Source organism: Lates calcarifer, linkage group LG20 (assembly GCF_001640805.2).
Source record: "Lates calcarifer isolate ASB-BC8 linkage group LG20, TLL_Latcal_v3, whole genome shotgun sequence".
NCBI lineage: Eukaryota > Metazoa > Chordata > Actinopteri > Centropomidae > Lates > Lates calcarifer.
This window is the reverse complement of record NC_066852.1, coordinates 13,312,999-13,332,044: the sequence shown is the minus strand read 5'-3', so window position 1 is coordinate 13,332,044 and position 19,046 is coordinate 13,312,999. Positions and strand designations below refer to the sequence as shown.

Genomic DNA, 19,046 nt, shown 5'->3' with positions numbered 1-19,046 from the left:
AATATATTTCCATTAGTAGTTTACACTATTATTGATATATCAGAAGTGATAAAAGTGCGTAATTGGATAATTAAACACACACTGTGTGACAGAATAGATAGAATGAAGAGAGGCTCTGTTGCATGCAAGGAAATTGCCTTTTTTCTAAACAATTTTTATGGGCTATATGCTTGAAAACACAATCACTATTACTACAGTTAATTTAAATATACAATAAGTAGCACTGGTGGTTATTATGAACAGAACATAAGAGTGTTGCATTGGGGGATTCCTAAAACAATGATACTAATATGGTCATTCTAAATCTCAGAAGATGAAGATGAGAATCAAATAATGTCAATATCTAAGCTAAATTTGTCTCCTCAGTCACAGTTTCTAAACTTCACATTGCCATGGTGAAAGACAATTAAGATGGTTCCCATTTAATTACTACAAGTTTCTCTCGTAATGTGTATGCCTGAAATTCCTCCAACCACCATTAGGTGGTGCACTGGGCTCAGAGGACAACAGGCCTCTTTTGTTAGCCATGTGTTCACTGTGATGGCGCTTCCTAACTATCCTAGGAATACACTAGATGTGACCCGGCTGATCAGTGTGTAAGATAACTTAAGGTGCTTTTCTTCCCAGTTTGATGACAGAAGAAATGAAAATGTGAATCTAAATTCAATAGGTAGTTAGTGTAGGAATTATGCCAATTGTGGGTTTTCATAATTGCTGTAAAATTAATTTCTTTTGTATAGAAAGATGCTTGGGAATAATTTAAGTAAAGCATTCAATCTTACTGAAGTGATTATTGAACACAGCACTTTTCTTAAAACCAAGGAAACTGGTGTCATTTTTATCTTGGAAACTGTACAAAAAATATCCATATATTTAGTTTATTAATATACACTATATCTGTCAATGAACAACACATGTATTTATGAAAATATACTGGTGATGAAATGCCAGAATCAACACATAACTTTACTACTGTATATACAGAAAAAAAACTTGAACAGGTGTAAAAATGCCTTATAATTTGTAATGCAGTTATACATTGAATAGAAATAAATTTAGCAGTGGTACTAGTAGTAAAACCAGATATGTTTATCCAAATGAAGTAGAATTTAGCTAAAATGTCCCACAGAAGAAGCACAAAGCATTACTACTTATTTCAAGCTAAATCATTTCTAACTGAAACATAAAGGGGGGGGGGGGGGGAAAAAACTGATATGGTCCAGTACTCACAGTCAGATGACGTTTTGTTACGAAGATGCTTGTGTGGCTGGTGATGAAGTGCGGGTCAAGCTTCAGTTTGCTGGTGGAGATGGCTGATCAGAGGCCGGGTGCTAGGCAAGGCTGTCAGTCCTCTCTGTCCAAATCATGTGTTGCTCTGCCACAGTGTTTGGAGGGGGGTGGGGGGGTGAGGGGGGGGAGACAAAGACAAATCTTAATGCCACATACTGCCTTGTCGATATCGCCACTCCCTTAATGAACCAGGAGCCACAGTAATGCGAATATCTGCCACCGACGCGCTGCAACAGATGTGTGAAGAGTTTTCAAAGCAAGACGAATGGACGTTCCTGTGTGCACATGACCACCAATTACAAATCAAGGTTGAAAATAACATTGGTGTTGGAGACACTTCTCCTCTCAGCAGTTATCTGAGCCGCTGGTCAACAAAACCACACCCTTCCCAAGAAACACGAACCCAATTCTTCATAAATTTACACAGATGAAATGTTATTTTTTTTTAAAAAAAAAAAAGGTCTCAGGCACACTCACCACAGTGTGTGTGTGTGAGTGTGTGTGTATGTGTGTATACGTGTGTGTGTGTGTGTATATACATGTGTGTGTGTGTGGAAGTGTGTTCCTTTTCATTTTCAAATCCACAAAATAAACAAGACAATGTCCAATACAGACACAGGACGGACACGAGTAGTTGAAATAATAGAGAAAGAAATATTAAACACACAAGGCATTCATTTAAAAACACAAGAAAGGCATTCAACAACATTAAGCATGTGATGAGCTGCTTTGGTGACGCTAAAAAAGCCTTGCACAATTGGTCTTATACTGTACACACACTTTAGTATGCAAAAGTTTGACCTCAAAACTGGAAACAAAATTCTGTAAAACTGACTGCGTTTAAGTCACACACTCATGGTATCATTTAAGGTCAAGCAGACTGAGAAAAAAAAAGAACCAAACCAATGAAAAATGCCCCTTTAAAACAATTTCTCCCATATTAGTCCCACACTGGTCATAGTGCCTTCAAATATTTCAACCAATAAAGCTTTAAAAGTATATGGAAATTGCTCTGTATGTTGGGATGTGAGCATTTATCATTAGCAGGAGTTTGGATCATAATTACAAATGTGACTCTTAAATATTTTTTAGAAATAGAATTTAAAAAAAATGGTTAGTAACTGTCACGCTGGCCACAACACGAACATGAAGTGCTCTGTGAAATGCCAGCAACTACAGTGCGTTTCTGAATGAACAGAGCGGGGCTAGGATTTGACCAGACCTGCACGTTATTGTTGACACATTTTATTCTTTCACGAATTTCAAGTGCTTTCAAAATATATGCCTTTCGCTTAAAAAAAAAAAAAAAAAAAAAAAAAAAAAAAAACGGAGGTAAAATCTACAGACGAAAATTATGTGATTTTTTTTAAAGCAAGTGACCTCTGCATTTTCCCCACAAAACTCTGGTGGAAGAAGGTTCATCTGCTGTGCCAATGTAATACAAAACAGGCAAACAGGTACAAAATTAGGTCATAAATAAGCTGAGAAAACAGTGAGAAAAGATTGTGATTTTATCTATAGTTTTGCACAGAAAAGCTGAATAACTTAGAGAAACCCCGAGTTGAGGGGTTAAAGTAATAAAAGCTGTGCTCACAGACTGCATTGTGTCCACAGGCCTCAGTTTGAGAGGTACTGCTGACAGTAAGACGTACGCTTGTTTTCTTGAAATGTTCTTGTCAACTAACAAATTTAATGATTAGATATAGACAAGTAATAGCGTATTTAGAGGCAGAAGGTGATCACTCGATACTGAAACAGATCATTCTTTGGCACTAAATACGCACACACACTCTTGTTTGTTCATCCATCTTGATTAGAACAGATAATGTATTTTTTACAGTGAAATCCTTAACCCCGAAGTCTAAAATTAAACTTTTCTCTAAAACTTAACTGTAACAGCGACCTACAATCACCCAAAATAAAAGCTTCACACTTTCACTAAAGGCCTCAAAATAAGCTTCAACCCCCAAAATGAGCCTTGTTCTGATACTTAACTTAAAAACTACCACTAAGCCAAACCATACACCCACTGTAGGTGTAACCCTTGCTTTAACCCAACCATTGTCACAGCCATATTTCAGATTTGACTTTGTCAAAGTGAAAACCACCAAAAGATATAATCATTTTCAAGCCTTTTCTGTATCATACTACACACACATGCACACACACGTGTGCCAAAATGCTTGAATACGTTACAGTGACAAATATTTGACCCTTTTTCTGCTTGCAGTGCTTAGTTTGAGATGTAACTGTATTCTGACGCCCTGGGCCTTTTTCTAGGCTACTGTTAGACAATGCAGACATATATGTTCCCTCCCCGACTTCCCTTGCCCATCCAGACATGTAAATCCACCTGCCTAAGGGGTAAAGTGAGGTGAATACGGGCAACAAAGGAACAGGCCAAGGGAAGCAGGCTTCAGTTGCCCAGACTGCCACTCACAACAGTGATTCCATTTTAGCCGTGACACAGTGGGTGAGCAGCAGCCAGCGCCTACCTGCAGTGAATTCTAATCAGCCCAGGGGTCTGTCTCCCTCCCTCCCTCCTGTACCCTGCCTTGGACTAAAGGGGCTGATGATCCTTCAAAATTAATTAGATCCTTGTAGGAGGCGGCCATTTTCTTTCACTTCCTAACGCTTCGCCAAAAAAACAAATTTTTAAATCACACTGAATTCGGGGCGTGTATCCTCCCCCATCCCCACCCCTCCTCTCCCCCCTCATATTGATCTGTCTCTCAGTGTGTCTCTACCTGTTTCCTGTTTCATCACGTTGAAACTCTCTCGCCGTCTTTCCTCCCATCTGTCTGTCTCTCCGTCTGTGCCCCCTCCTCTTCCTCCCTCCCTCCCTCCCCTACCCCACTCCACAACCCCCCAACCCCCCCTTCCACGAACCTTCCCCAACGCCCTCCGCCCCTCTCCGGCTGCCTCCATGCTCCCAGCTCTGTGTCTGCCTCTGTGGAGTTTGCTGTCAATAAATCCCCAGAGGTCAGTTTGTCTGCTGGAAATCAGACACAATGCTTCAGACCGCCAATGCAATGCATGCTCTGCTGCTGCCGCCACAACAAAGACTAAGGAGGGGTGGAGGGTGTGTGTGTGTGTGTTGGGTGTGTGTGTGTTTGGGGGGGGGGGGGTAGAGGAGGAGGGAAGAGGAAGGAGGAGGGGGGGGGGGTGGCACAAAAAAAAAAAAAAAAGAAGACAGAGAGAGATGAGGGTTGCAACTTCACCAGCCAGACTCCAGGTTAATCAGCTGCACGTACAAGGTGACGAGCTCATGAAATACGCTGCATCGAATTGGACGTTAGTTAATCGTGGGTGGGGGGGTAACATTGTGACGATGGGGGATGGGGGTTGAGAACAGACATAAGAGACGTGCTTATGAAAGGAGCAGTATCAGCCATGTGAATAATATACATCTTGAATATGCAAATACTGCTTACAACACACACTACAAGCATATATTCAAGACCCTTGGTACATTTAAATCTGGAGACAAAAGGGCCACGGGGCATTGTGAAAAGCTCATGTCCATGCATGTGCATACAGCATCTTGATGAATCTGGCGCAGATTTGCACTTATCAAGAGTGTTTTGTGCTACACCTAATTAATAGTAATTTGTGTTTGAGTTTGTTTGAAACCCTCTACTGCTTAACGATCACTGTCCAACATTGTAATTATTAATTTCAATCATCCATTTAGCCCAAGTGCATTAGCATATAAACTACCAGAAATCATGATTTAATAGTATGGTTTGGATATGTGATCTAATGCAATTTGGTACACAATGTAAATGTGTGGCGAGCACACTGGGAAATTTTAAGCAGTAATGAGGAGATGAAGTGTTTGATCTGACAAGTGATAATTGAAGGTGTGTTCGATAAAGACACAGCACCTTCATTTCACTCCTATGAAACAATAACTCACTGTAATCAATCAAACTTTTCTGAAAAACACAAATAAATCAATTAAATCTCAGGTGATGCTATTGTGTCTTGGTTCCCTTTGATCCGAACAATTAAAAATCCTTCTTTTAGGTAACTGAATATTCATCTCCGGCCAATGTAGTTGAGTTGCCTGATTAAATCTGAGTTATTTAGAGTGTTGTGTCTCTTATTACATTGGAGTGGTAGTCTATAATGTTGCGAAGCAATTAAACAGCACGGTAAATGCACCTAAATCACACACACACTTCAGGAGAAGCGGCAGAAAACACCTCACAGACTCAAGATTTAATTGATTTGCCTTCATGGCAGTCAGTGAAACTCATCAACAAGCGTACGTAGGCTGCTGACAAGTTGAGCCAAGATTTTCACACTTTTTTTTTTTTTTAATTCTTCCTTTGACTTCGTTTTCTCCCTTGACTGAAACTGTATGGTGCAACATCACATCACCGATGAAATATTTCTGAAATGTGTCTAAATGCCTGATGATACTTGGAGCGTGTTTGAATTACGTTTGAGCCAAGTGTCATCCGAACACTTACCACATGAAATGTCTTCCTGAACTTTGAACTGGCTCTTCACCTAAATCACAGATGTAGGGCGAGTGATTTCTTCTTTCAGAACTACAGTTTCGATTTCAAGCTCACCTCCGGGAACAGTTTAAAATTATGCAAACACTATGAAACAGCATTTCATTAATTCACAACAACACTATTGTTTTTCTGCTGCGAATGCTCTCTTACTTTGGTCAAAGCATCGTGAAGTAATTACAGAGTACCAGCGCAATGTTATGACCACTGCTCAACTGAGATTGCTTGAATAACTGTATTATGTTCATGCATTTCTGTGCATCATGCACTAACTGGAACTGTTAACCCTTTAGTCTGTTAATTTGAATCTATTTGTTCATGTTTAGTTCCACTGGTGCTAAAATTTCTCAAATAGCACAGCAGATTAATGTGTTAAGACATCCAGTTCCACAGAAAGCCCATTCAAATGTGACAGGATGTGCAGATTTCAAATAAATTCCTCAAGCAAACAAATAACAATAAACACTGCAATACCATTACACAAGTACAGGATGGTTAAAGTATTTTTTTGACAGGACAGCTTGTTCAACTTCGTCATTTTCTGTCAAGAACAACCCACCACCACCCGTTATCCATAGCAGAGCCATCGTCCATTTACAGATGGGAAGATAAGCTACTTCTAATACACTTTTTTTCTTGCAAAGTCCACACAAACATTCATAAATAAGTAAATGCTGCTTTCTGTATTTCATCAAGCTTCATAAATGAGCATAGAGGGAGAAAAAAACAGACAGCCACTGTTGGCTTATGGCCACTAAAATTATGAAGCCAGTATCTCACTTTGGTGATGGGAAGGACGCTTTCAAGAATATCTCAGAATTGGCAAATAGCTGTGCTTTTGTTAATGAGCATTTGACCAAAAAGAACCATCTGACTACTCATATGATAGTCTCCAAAACACCTCTAACCCCCGAAGCAGATAATGCTAAATTCAAGAGTTATCATTTAGGCACAAGTGTCCACAGCAACTGCCTCTCCACAGATACTACACACGTCAAGGACATTTTGCCTCTCCAAAAAAGGACCCCACAGGCCATTAAGAGATCTTCATGAACCTACACAGATGCTCATATAGGACTTATCTGCCTATCACTAGTATATCATGATAAAGAGTGCTTAATTAATTCAGATCATACAACTTCTACGTCTCTGTTTATTTGTCTATGTCTATGGCTATGTCTGGATGATATATAGGTAAGCAAGACCTCAACAAGTGGACTGTGTGGTATAGAGGGGCTGTAGCACCTTTATATCTCTGAGAGAAAACCAAGTATCTCCAGACTTTCTGTCCTTGAGAGATAAACCAGAACAAAGATGCATTGTTCTGAATTATGAGAAGATACTGTGGGACCTCAGCTAACAGGCATGCAGTTCTTAGGCTGTAGATAACAGCACAGTCTCTACATATGTTAGGTTAAGCATATACAGTGGTTGTCACTAGAGAGACCAGACAGAATGAAGCCACACTCTCACACAGGTAGTATTTAGAGGGAGGTCAGGAAACAAAAAAGGTGCTCACACAAGCCTTAGTCATATATATACATATAAGGCTGACTTTCATAAACGCTAATAGGGTTATGGTAAGGGTGTTATCTCTTTCTCTCTCTCACACACGCATATGTGGTCAAAGGACACACTTGAGGTTATGACACACATGAGGTTATGATATTTGCTCTAATGTGATGGTTTTTATGGCTTGTCATGTCATAGTGCATTGTCTATAAACTGAACCTTCAACATAAGAATGTCAGTTAAGATCTGATGTAACCACCTACAGTGCATATTTCACCATTTGTGAGTGAAATATGCACTGTAGGTGGCTTCTCACAATTCTGAGGCTGCTCACAATCACAGCCTCAGAAGTTCTGTACCATGTGTTACACCAGCAGCTGCACGAGGGTGCACGAGCCAGTGTCGAGGTGGTCCAACACAGAGCTGAACTTTCACAAATGCACGAGGGTGCTTTAAGCAGTTCATCACAACCCTGTACTTTTTTTTTTTTTGTTAGCTGGTCTGTGCTTCAAGGGTCAGCAATCTAGCCTCTCTCCCAGAGCCCGGCAGGCTCAATACTTGCCTTTTAAAAGGGTTTGCCAGTCTACAAAAATGACATGCGGCAAAACTCTTAACATGCTGCACGTTAGCAGTATAGAAGCAAAGGAAATGGTGAAAATGGGCTTTGCAAAAAAGGTTTTATGATGCAACAAATTTCTTCAGCCAGTAGCTATGACTACAACAATACACATGCCATCGGGCTGAGATAAAACTGAGTCATAATTCAGGTAAATTAATGACATCCTCAACATACTGTGTGTCTTCAGCTACAGATTTTGCTCATTATGTGAACAAGATATTAAATCCAGATGATTTAATGAAAACATTCTGTGCTTATTTTGGACCTTAAGGATGTTAGCACTTTTTAGTGTATTTATAGTTTGGCAAGCTGTTGTGTAGTAAATACAGATTATATATGTCTCATCAGCTCATTTGACACATCTAAAAGTGTAATGCTGACGCACTGAAACACAGTCGACCACATGAGTGCCCTATACACCCTTTTACCAAGTGCTGTCACCTCTGGTCCAGTGGTCTGCACCTTATCTGAGCAGCATGAGTTAGATATAATGACTTATAATACACAGTGCTATACTCAAACAGTGTGTGCAAATTAGCACAAAGGTAAGTTTTCTGGTTTTCTGGTTCTCTGTTAATCCAGTGGGGTAGGGGTGCAATCTAACCACAGTAGGAAACCTTATCCATACAATACTGTGTTGCAAGACAGACCTGTTAAGCAAGCCAGATACAGAATTTCACAAGAAATGAAATATTTCCCTTGTGTTAGTATTGTGTTGATGACATCCCAGCAAAGACAAACCCAAAAAGAAGATGAGATATTATCTAGAAATTTGAGCTAACTGAAATGTTTCCAATATACACTGCTGCGCAATGAACGTGCCAATGAAAGCAGGGCTTCAATAAGCACAATAAGGTCAGTAATCTATAGAAAGTATTAGCTAACATAGGTAGATAGGAGATAGGTAGAATCATTTTGCAAAACTGCTAACTATATCCAAAGAATATTGTAGCACACACTCTCACACACACATCCTACTTCACCAACTCCAGCCCTAAAAACAGATGATAATACTTGCGCACTTACACAAATAAAGTTATGATAATTTATGTAAACCCCAAATTATAACACGGCTTATGAGCTTCATATGAGCCACATAACATGTATCAATAATGAATTGGTCAGAGTGTTCACTATGTGCATGTGTAATACTTGCATCAGAAACAGAGAAACTGTAAAATGGTGTGTCAAAATTTTAACCAATATTTTCAAAATGGTATTCTGTGGTAAATCCCATTTTTCCTTTTTCTTCTTTTTAAATTTTAAGGCTGTGCTTTGTGCTTTGTTTGTTGTATAACTTTCTGTTGTAAATTAGTTTTGCCGGCAGGTTTTCTCTTACGCACAAACTTTATTACACAGCAAGGTCAGGAATGACTGCAGCTATGCTGTGTGTTAGTGCGGTTAGACTAGTTCTACTATTTCATATCATAAGTTGTGTAAACATAACCACATATTATCACTGATCACATATTCTACCTTTCTCTGTTGCAAAGACATATATTGTTCTTTTTAAGTGAAGCCTCATGGGTAGTGTATTTGTCATTGAAGCTACTGCTAACTGTTTTCTGTAGCCATTTTTTTAAACTAGCAGTTTAAAGGGCGCTATGTATAATTTTTGTGGAGGGATTTATCTCCAGTCTTTTCATTACTTTTCAATCAGTTTGTTGTTTTCCACTGTACCCAAAAAAACACTGGCATCTCTCCTACAAGATCTGTGATATTTTATGTAGTAAAAAATTGTATCGAAAAACAGTTTTGTGATGCTAAGGTCAATCTTTTCTACTGACAATCAATAAAATTTATGTTAAGTACTTTTACATGCGCTGTTTTACTGTTTCTATTGAGAAAGACTAGTCTAGCTGTACAAGCTGTGCAAGCAAAGCCTGGTTGGTTTGTATTGTGTATCCATTACCTTACCTGGCTAACATTTGTTGCTATGCAATGTGTCACTACCAGCAATACAAGTTATTTGCCTTTTCACCACCAACACACTTCTTATTATGCTTGGTAAATGTTGGTGTAGTTGAGGCTTCTCTGGTCTGTTTTATGTACAGAAAGCAGAGCCACTACAGAGTCACCTAACAGCACAAAGCAGAGAGATAACATGACCACCCATCCGCTCCATTTATGATAATCACATAACCTTTTGGCCCAGCTACTGCACATGAATTGTTGGTCAGTGTGGTCTGTTTGAATGTAGCAGAATTATTATCTCTGATGGTAACAATCTATAGCTCATAAGCCCTAGAGTGTAACCTAAGCTCATCAGCTGTTTCTGGTAACATAAAAATCATGCCACATGGCTGTGAGTATTTTCGGCAGGTCCTATCATAAATGTGTTACTTCTAAGTCATTTGTAGTGTCATGGTTAGACCAAGAGGTGCAGGAAGGAATCTTTGCACAACAGTAGATTTTATGTGAAGTAAATGTAACAGTATACATTTAATGACTAGCTCCTGTAAGTGTATTTCTCTGTTTGTGCGTGACCTGCCCAGGGTGTTGCCCTGCCTTCTTCTAAATGCATGTTGGGATATGCTGGACTGACCCTGAACAGGAGTAAGTATGAAGACATACTAACAAATGAATTAATGCTGAGACACCAGCCAGCAGCAGAATCAACTACAGTCAAAGGCCAAGACAGACTTTATCTAAATGCATTCATATCATTTAACTTATTCACACAAGTTGTAAAAGAAAAATAAGCTTATTGTTAGTTTACATAGCAGCTGCCACAAGGTCTTTTATTCTAAAATCTCAATAAAGTGAAGAACTGTGCCACCGTCGACACGACTGACAGCTATTACACTGGTGTAACCACTGAAACATCTTGTGGAGCCTGACACATGGACTGCATCTGTGTTTGAAATGTAACGTAGGGGCTATTAACTAGAGCTGGTGCTAACAGAATGATCACACTGGTTTTTTCCCTTTATCACTTATAAATGTCAAACCTATTGTGAAAGAGGCCCAGCAACTCTGATAAAACTGAAAATGTATTTTACCATTTGTTGTTGAACAGGTTACACATAGTTTTCTATTGTCCTGTGGACCAACAGGCATAAACCAACTGAGATAAAGAAGATAAAACATTTGTTTTCTAGATGTTAAAGCTATAAGCTCTAAGCCAAATTAATAATGGTTCCCAGCTCCTTGGAGGAATGTATTTTGAAATCTGTCTTTATCAAGGTCAATTTCAGGCCAATAAAATAAAATAAATATGAAAATTAAAAAGGAAAATTCTCTTTAAAAGGATTTCATTTTCAAAAGACAAAATACTTTTTCTAAATTCCTGCAGCTGTGTTTCAAAAACTAATGCCATACTCAATAAAAAAGAAAAAAATATACAGTTTTAGATTCTGTGGAAATACTTTAAGATTACAACTATCTTCAATTTGTGAAAACCACAATACAAATACTATTGTGTACACATTTCACAGTGCATACCGATGTACCTTGAGTGAAACGGTGTGTGATCGTAACGTTTTGGCTGCTGTGAGTGCTGTTTACTGGCACAAGGCTTAAAAAGTCTTCCTGATGCCAAGATAAGAGCAAAGAGTTCACAGCACATATTCTCTGTAAAAATCATTTTAAAGTTACTCTTTTACTCTGTTACTTTTTTCATTTTCTTAAAATTCTCTTTAGATACTTTCCCCCCTCTTCAACTAGGCAGTGATCTCACCATGACTTGTAGAAAACCATATGGGTAGCAGGGTGAACTGAGGACACACATGCACCTTGGCAAACATACAACTTCGCTATTAGAATCCAGGATACATTTTTCACATCAGTTGAATGCCTGGGCCTGCGTGTGTGTTTAAAGAGAGAGAATACAAATAAGGTTTAAATGCTTGTTTCTGTCATGAGAAAAGAGAAACTTTACCTAAGATTCAAACATATGTTATTGTAACTAGTTACAGTTTTAGATTAAAACTTTTACTTTGTAGAAATCTAAAAAGTTTTGCACTTGTTGTAGAACGACTTCTGGTCGAGTTGTTACCTGATATTTGGTTTCTTACAGCACAAACAGCTGACTTTGAATGAAAAGCCTTAAAACCAGCCTTGCAAATATAAAGAAGCATGAATCAAGAGTCTGTTAGCAATTTTAGCAAAGGTAATGGAAACACATGGTCACACCCACAACTGGACTGTTTGTACTGTATATGTATCAAACAACAACAGATTGAAATAGATATTTAAAAATTGCTGACTGTTGAAAATAATAGATTTTACAATGGATAAAAAAATTATCCTGAGAATAACAAAAGTATTCTAGGTTTTTTTTTTTTTTTTTTATACTGCACAAGGGTCCAATAATTCTGTTACCTGAATTATGTGTAAACACTAAAATATGGCACAACAGGCCAATCCTGGGGCAAGTGTGTGTTGCACTCTTTGATGTAGGGTATTCCTTTTATACGTATATATTTTGGAAATATTAATCAGTCATTCCTGAAACAATGTTGTATTTACCATCAAGCTATTTGGGGACTAAGAATATTAACTGTGCTTCATAATCGACTTTTTTAAGTTTTATAACCAAACATAAGCCTCCTGACAACAGCATGGCACATTTGCAAATACTTATTCAGTCTCAATGTGTACACGTTTTCATTACGCATTCCTGTGATACTTGCAGGGAGGGGAGATTCCAAAACAAAAGTCCTTTGAAAACTGAAAAACATGCCTTAAAGTTTTTTCTTTCTTTCTTTTTTTCTTGTCAGTTTTCAACATGCTGCCTGCTCTCAAAGTCACTGGGTTTTGAGTGAAAGTCAGTTTCATGACCAGCCTTTTAGATTCTAACTGCCAATTTACTAAAAGGGGAAGTATTTTAAAAATTCCTGCCCCATGAATTGACAAATTGAGCTAGTCCACAGCTGTCGTGAAAGTCTTCTTTAAGCATTATGAATGCATAATATATCACTGACTGGTTGTAAAAAAAAAAGAAAAGAAAAAAAAAGAAAGGAAAGAAAAAAAAGTTTTATTCTGAAATGTTTTTATCCTGGCAAAAATAGTTACCTCATCAATAAACAAGATACATTTTCCTCCCATTAAACAAAGCATATTATTTTCCATTCTTGCCTTTTTGCTGGAAGGAAATCAGCATAACTCATGGTAACAGTATTTATGTTGCATAATACAGCTAAGGGGGAATTTCCCTCCTTAATTACAAAGGCAGCCTGTACAGATTCTCAATAGGTTTTGCAATTGTGCTTTTTGTATTTTCAAGAATAAAAAAAATAATAATATAATGTGAAGAGAAGCATGTTAAGTGTGAAATAGGTGCTTTGTGGGTAGAAGGATGCAAGCCAGTTAGCCAGGAGGCAGCTAGCCTGCCAACAATGTCTAGTTTTGAAAAGATCTGTGTATGCTAGCAAACCACCAAGGTTAAGTTAGCTGGTGGTCACTTATTTGATAATATTCAACTATGATTACAATATATGGAGAAAATAAATAGGTATTACACATTTAATTTAAAATTATTTCGGACTTCTGAGTCTTTTTTTAAAGGTTGTCATAGTAACTGGGGATTCAAATGCAGTATTAAAACTGCAATTGCTGTAAAACAGCAGTCTTTGCAATAAACATCAGAAACGTGTGCTCTTCTTCAACAAAACCAAACCTTTAAGCTTAGGGTCTATTAAAGGCTTAAAGGCTATTCTGTAGTTAATTATAAGACTTAACATTAACTTTAAGTTGTGCACCTGAAACCAGTCACAGCTGGCAATCACATCAAAGATTAGCTTTGCTCCATGAGGGGATATTCTTCTAACAAGAATTATACAGGGACAAAAAAGGCGGAAAGGATAAATACTGTCTGAGACAAAAAGGCCAAGCAGTTAACAAGCACTGTGACATTCTGGATGCAATCCACAAAGTGGCTCGTTATATCGATGGATCTCTACTGCATTCCCAAAATGGCTGCCAAATATGTTCAACTGGGGTAGACAAAGTGCCAGGATGGACTCAAGTGCATATTTTTAAAAGTCTTTCTGTCATACTGTGGTAAAATATCTTGCTTGGGCTTATAATTAACAATATTAATTTTTCTTCATATGTAAAGTCTCACTGGTGCTGCAAGCAAGAATTTATATTATTTTATTATCATACTGTCAGTGCAGGCTTAAATTTGCAACCAAAATTTACACTTTTTAACTTTAAATTTCAAGTTAGAATAAAATAAAATTTTATTTAACAACATACGTGGCAAAATAAACAACACTGCATGATTCAGTAGACTGAGGTGAATTTTTTCTCACGATTATTATTACATACTCTCTCCCACCTCTCCCGTCCACTGTTCCACTGTACTGTCCAATAAACCACTAAAGCCTATAAATCTTTTCAAGAGACCTGTACTGAAACAACAGCTCGAGCATGCATTTATAACCAGGCCATCTTCACCAGGCTGTTACCAGGATTTCCTGGTAACAGCCTGGTGAAGATGGCTGGGTGGTGTGGGAATAACAACAACCAGAAATGTGGCATTGCGGAGGCTTCACAGAGAGGTCTCTAGCTTGTGTATTTGGGCAACAGTGCTTTTACTGCGCTTAAAAATTATTTGGAATACTGACCTGCCATCTGTGTGCATGTACAGTACAAGATGATTGTTTTTTTTCTCTCTCTCTCTCTCTCTCTCTTTTTTTTTTTTTTTTTTTGGTTATATGTCTCTTCCAAAGTAGCACTCATTGCATTAGTGAAGCATGGTATCCTTACACATTTTCACTTGAGTAAACCCAAATTATCAGGTGGGAGAAATGTGTGAAACAGTGACTAAATCAGCTCCAAAACATTTCAAAACTGAACGCTATGTCAGTTTTCTGGTCAAAAACAAATTGCAGAATGTGAGGAGAGGGTGACGAGCTGCAGAGGACAAGTGAAGGATGGTGAAGCCAAAAGAAAATTGGGATTGATTGCTGGGTGTGGATTAACTAAACACCTCTCTCCCCTTGCCTTCATCTGAGTGGGTCTCCAGTTTATCTGTTGGGTCTCCTTCATATAATAATGAGTTTCCTTGGTCCGCAGACATGCTCTTAAATATTCATTAGTCATGGGTGGGTTTTAGCCGTGACACAGAAAGCAGGCAAATGGCGATGGCTCAAACACTGTGAATATTAATATACATGTGGCATATATACATTCAAATACTCATTAATGACTTAACTGAGATGAAACTGGGCACCTGATACTCTGGACTACAAACACTCCCAAGGCACATAATGGCTGTTGCTCTTTCAGCAGCTACTGTACACCTCTGCGCTGATGGAACGAGAGTTTTTGACATCAAGCCGTGGTGAGAGCTCACTTACACACATGACAAGTACCCTCCAATTTATCAAACAATAAAAACGTCCAAAAATACAGGTGTTAAGTTTGTGTGGAGTTTCTTTTCATATGACAGGGAGGGATTCAAATCCAGTATACACTTTGTGACAATATAATTTTTACTTTACTCACCCACATGCAGCCTGTCAATCAATATGATGCAATCCGCAGGACAGATTTATAATCATGTCCAGCTGAAAATCTTAACATCAAAGTGAAATGTTGCGTTTCTGCCACACCGGGGCTGCACGCTCTCTTCAGCTCTCTCTTTTCCACGTGTGTCCATTCAGAAAACAAATGATCCAGTGCAGCCATCAATTACATAACCAAGCCTATAGCATCGCAGCACATTTACGTTAGAACATATTCTGAATGAAGGCGGGGAGGGGAAGTGATCACAACAAAAGTGAAAAGGGATGAAGGCACAATTATGTGGTCTTAAAAAAAACTACACACATAAGACACACACACACACACACACACACACACACACGCACACACAGGTGCATATCCACAGACCGTGTCTGCTGGACGCAGCGCTGCGCTCTCGTGCAACCTCTCTCTCTCTCTCTCTCTCTCTCTCTCTCTCTCTCTCTCTCTCTCTCTCCCCCCTCCTCCTCCTCCTCTCCTCCTGTGTCAAACCCGGGACCGGCTTTCTTATTTGTGGCTACTTGCGTCCTCTCACGGAAAACAGCCTGAGTGACCACAACCAGAACCAACCTCTGGCATGACTGCTGTGTTGACGCAAAGCTTTATACCTGTGCATAACTTCTGGGCTGTAGGCGAGCCTGTGCCTTATTAATCAGACTGGGGGGGGGTTGTAGCTATTGTAGAAACTATCACTGGCGCTTATAATAGACACAAGAACATACTGCATTACTCCCTTTATCTGACAAAGCCAAGCGCTTTGGGACAACATCTGTTTGCCATACATACACACACACACACACACACACACACACACACATATGCATGCACGGACGCTCTGTCCCTGTCTGTCCACACATACACACAAACAGGCGCGCGCACGGATAGATGGAGCGCTAAAGAATAAGCCTGGCATGTTGCTCCGGCTCAACCACCCGCCCCCCTCCCAACCCCCCCTTCATGGCCCTTTCAGTGAATTTTGGGGAGTCATCGCTCCATTTATTTTTTATTGCGCCAACAACGAGCGTATACTCACATTTGAACTTTATTCAGTAGGTGAAGTGGCACCTATACATTGCGTTCTAATAAGCAACAGCAAAGAGAATCACGAGTTGCCCATGAATATTTTGCAACAAAACGTCTCATAAGGCACGCAGGAAGCGTCTAATGCAACTTTAATTACACCAGAATATGGCCCCATATCTAGGCCACCCCTTTGCCAAAACATCCTTACGTCTTAAACATTTAGGGCTACGGAGGGGGAGAGGGAAAAAAAACGGATTTGCGACAGTTAAAGTGATCATTCATTTTTGGAGAAACATGGCACCAAAAATACAGACCGGAGTCCCACTGGATCTAGTTCTGATTTATCTCAGAAACTGAAGCTGCAGTATTGTTTTACCTTCAGACATAATATTAGCCAAGCCTCCACCGCCTGCTCAACATATCTTAATGTAACCCCATCTCATAAATGTCACGCCGTATTGATATTAATTCATTTTTATATTAAAAAAATGTAGGCTAGACATCTGTCTGAGTACAAGCGCTGTGTATGAGCCGCTGCTGTGATGATATATTTCAGACATTGGGGGGGGGGCATCTTTCTGGCAAGTTCAACAAACCGAAATGTATTGAAATAGATTCCTAGTGAGAGTCGGTTATAGTGGTTAATTGTGATGAGGAAACGCGTTTCCTCTGATTCAAATAACTGACCTAAAAGCCAAAAATGCGCACGTCGGCTGCCACAGTTGTTCCGGGCTCATATGGTGTATAGAATGTGAGCAAAGCAGCGAGCAGCTCCTGCGAGCATCGCTGAGGCTTTCGCTGATTGAGAGAAACAGACCTGTGAACACACTTGGACCGGGAGTATTGTTCTCAAGTGTGTGTGTGTGTGTGTGTGTGTGTGTATGTGTGTGCCCCCGTCCCCCTCCACCACCACCCCCTAAAGCCCGACTCACGGACAAATCCGAAAGTAAAGGGCTAAAGGTAAAGGGAGCATGTTGAGAATAATGACAGATGGGAAACTTGCGTCATGCCAGGGCAGCGCGTTTTTGTAGTCGAATATAAATGGACAACAGAGCCCCCCTCTCCTCTGGCAAGCCAAAAGTGAGCCCCCTTAAACATGAGGGACTCGTTTCGTTTCATTTCGCACACCGGCGTCACATTTATTCAATGTCTGAGACCTTCTAAAGAATGAAGTTTCCGATTATCTAGAGCTTAATATTTGCTTGGTAAAGCCAGCCACAACTACATGGAAGTCAGTGGTATTTCATGCATTTCACCCCTGAAGTCAGCGAGCACGCTTTAATGCCTCACATAGGAAATTCATCTTATTTCTCCCCTTTAATAACAGCATTATAGATATTGTAAAAGACCCATCCCTTTTCCTACTTTTCTCAATTTCTTACCTGCACTCCGAAGCACGTTTCAAAAAGTGGCGACAGCGTTTCCACGGCTCCCCTTGTTTTCCCCCGACGAAGCGCGTATAGTTTTTTTTTTTAATATGTTCCTTTACTTTGTTTCATTTCTCACTTCCATCTTCTTTTCATCTCATCAATAAACACACGCTGCAGCCTACCTTCATAGAGCAGCTCGGTTCAAGTGTGCCCTCCCATTTTTTAACTATACATCGAGTACTTTGAGGGGTGGTGGTGGTGGAGGAGGGAGGGAGGGTGAAGGGGGGGAGTGAGGAGGAGGGAGGGAGGAGGTGGGGAGCCCAGGCAGGCACGCCTTTTCACTTAAAGCTGCTATTGGAAGAACAGTGCACTGTCTTGGGTTGGATCAAAAATCCGTCAACATTACTGTGCCCCAATCGCAGGGAGCACAGCAGGACGAGAGGGGGGGGGAGAAAAAAAAACCTGCTCCATTATGGCTCTCTGGAAGTGGTGGGAGTTATAGTAATAGTAGTTGTAGTAGTAGTGTTCCTCCTACTCGGACTGTTTTTTAAGTTGCCTGAGCAGCAATTTTTATAAATGGGAGTCATAGTGCGCAGTGAAATATGTAAAGGATGTGGAGGTTAAAACTGTTTCGCCGAGGTGAACGCAGCTCGCGCTTTACCCATAAACCCCACCATAAAAAAAAAAAATAAAAAAATCATTACTCATTTTTCCTCATTGAACAGGCTCCAGCGTCTACAGCTCCAAAAAAAAAAAAAATATCAGCGTTCACAAATGTGAATGAACTCTCAAATCTATCCCCAGTCTGGATGAAAAGGAGGGGGGGAGGAGGAGGGGGGGTTGTCAGTTATGTGTCCATCATGCGTCTGAACTTTGCATTGGACGCCGCCTCTGCCAGTACAGTGAGCCAGCTGCGCCGCGCGCTCTCATTGGACGGTGGCGCTGCCAATCACCTCCGGCACCAACAAGCTAGATTGTCTGCCGTGTCTTCTACTTTCTACGCATTTCTATTTTCTCATTTATTTATTTTTTAACGTCCCGAGCTGACCTCGAGTTAGCGAGCAGGGAAAAAAATTGGTGTCGGTTCAGCCGGCCAATCAGATTAAGTAGAGCGATTGCTTTTTTCTCTTGTTGTTGTTGATTTTTTTTTTCTGTCATTATCCAACGCCTTGAGATATACTCTGGCTGGCATAGAATAAAGCAGTAATGGGTCATGTGGGATCCCCCCCGCAC

The 19,046-nt window shown here is 39.8% G+C and overlaps 1 protein-coding gene across 1 annotated transcript in view; it reads right to left on the bottom strand.

The window, feature by feature from the left end:
• Positions 1-18,111, bottom strand: part of zbtb20 (zinc finger and BTB domain containing 20) — a 35,020-nt gene extending 16,909 nt beyond the window's left edge. Inside the window, exons 1-2 of the mRNA XM_018691714.2 lie at positions 17,826-18,111; positions 1,231-1,375 (exon numbers count right to left, since the gene is read on the bottom strand). The gene's annotated coding sequence lies outside the window, so the exon portion shown is untranslated. The remainder of the gene's footprint in view (positions 1-1,230; positions 1,376-17,825) is intronic.
• Between the last annotated feature and the right edge of the window lie 935 nt (positions 18,112-19,046).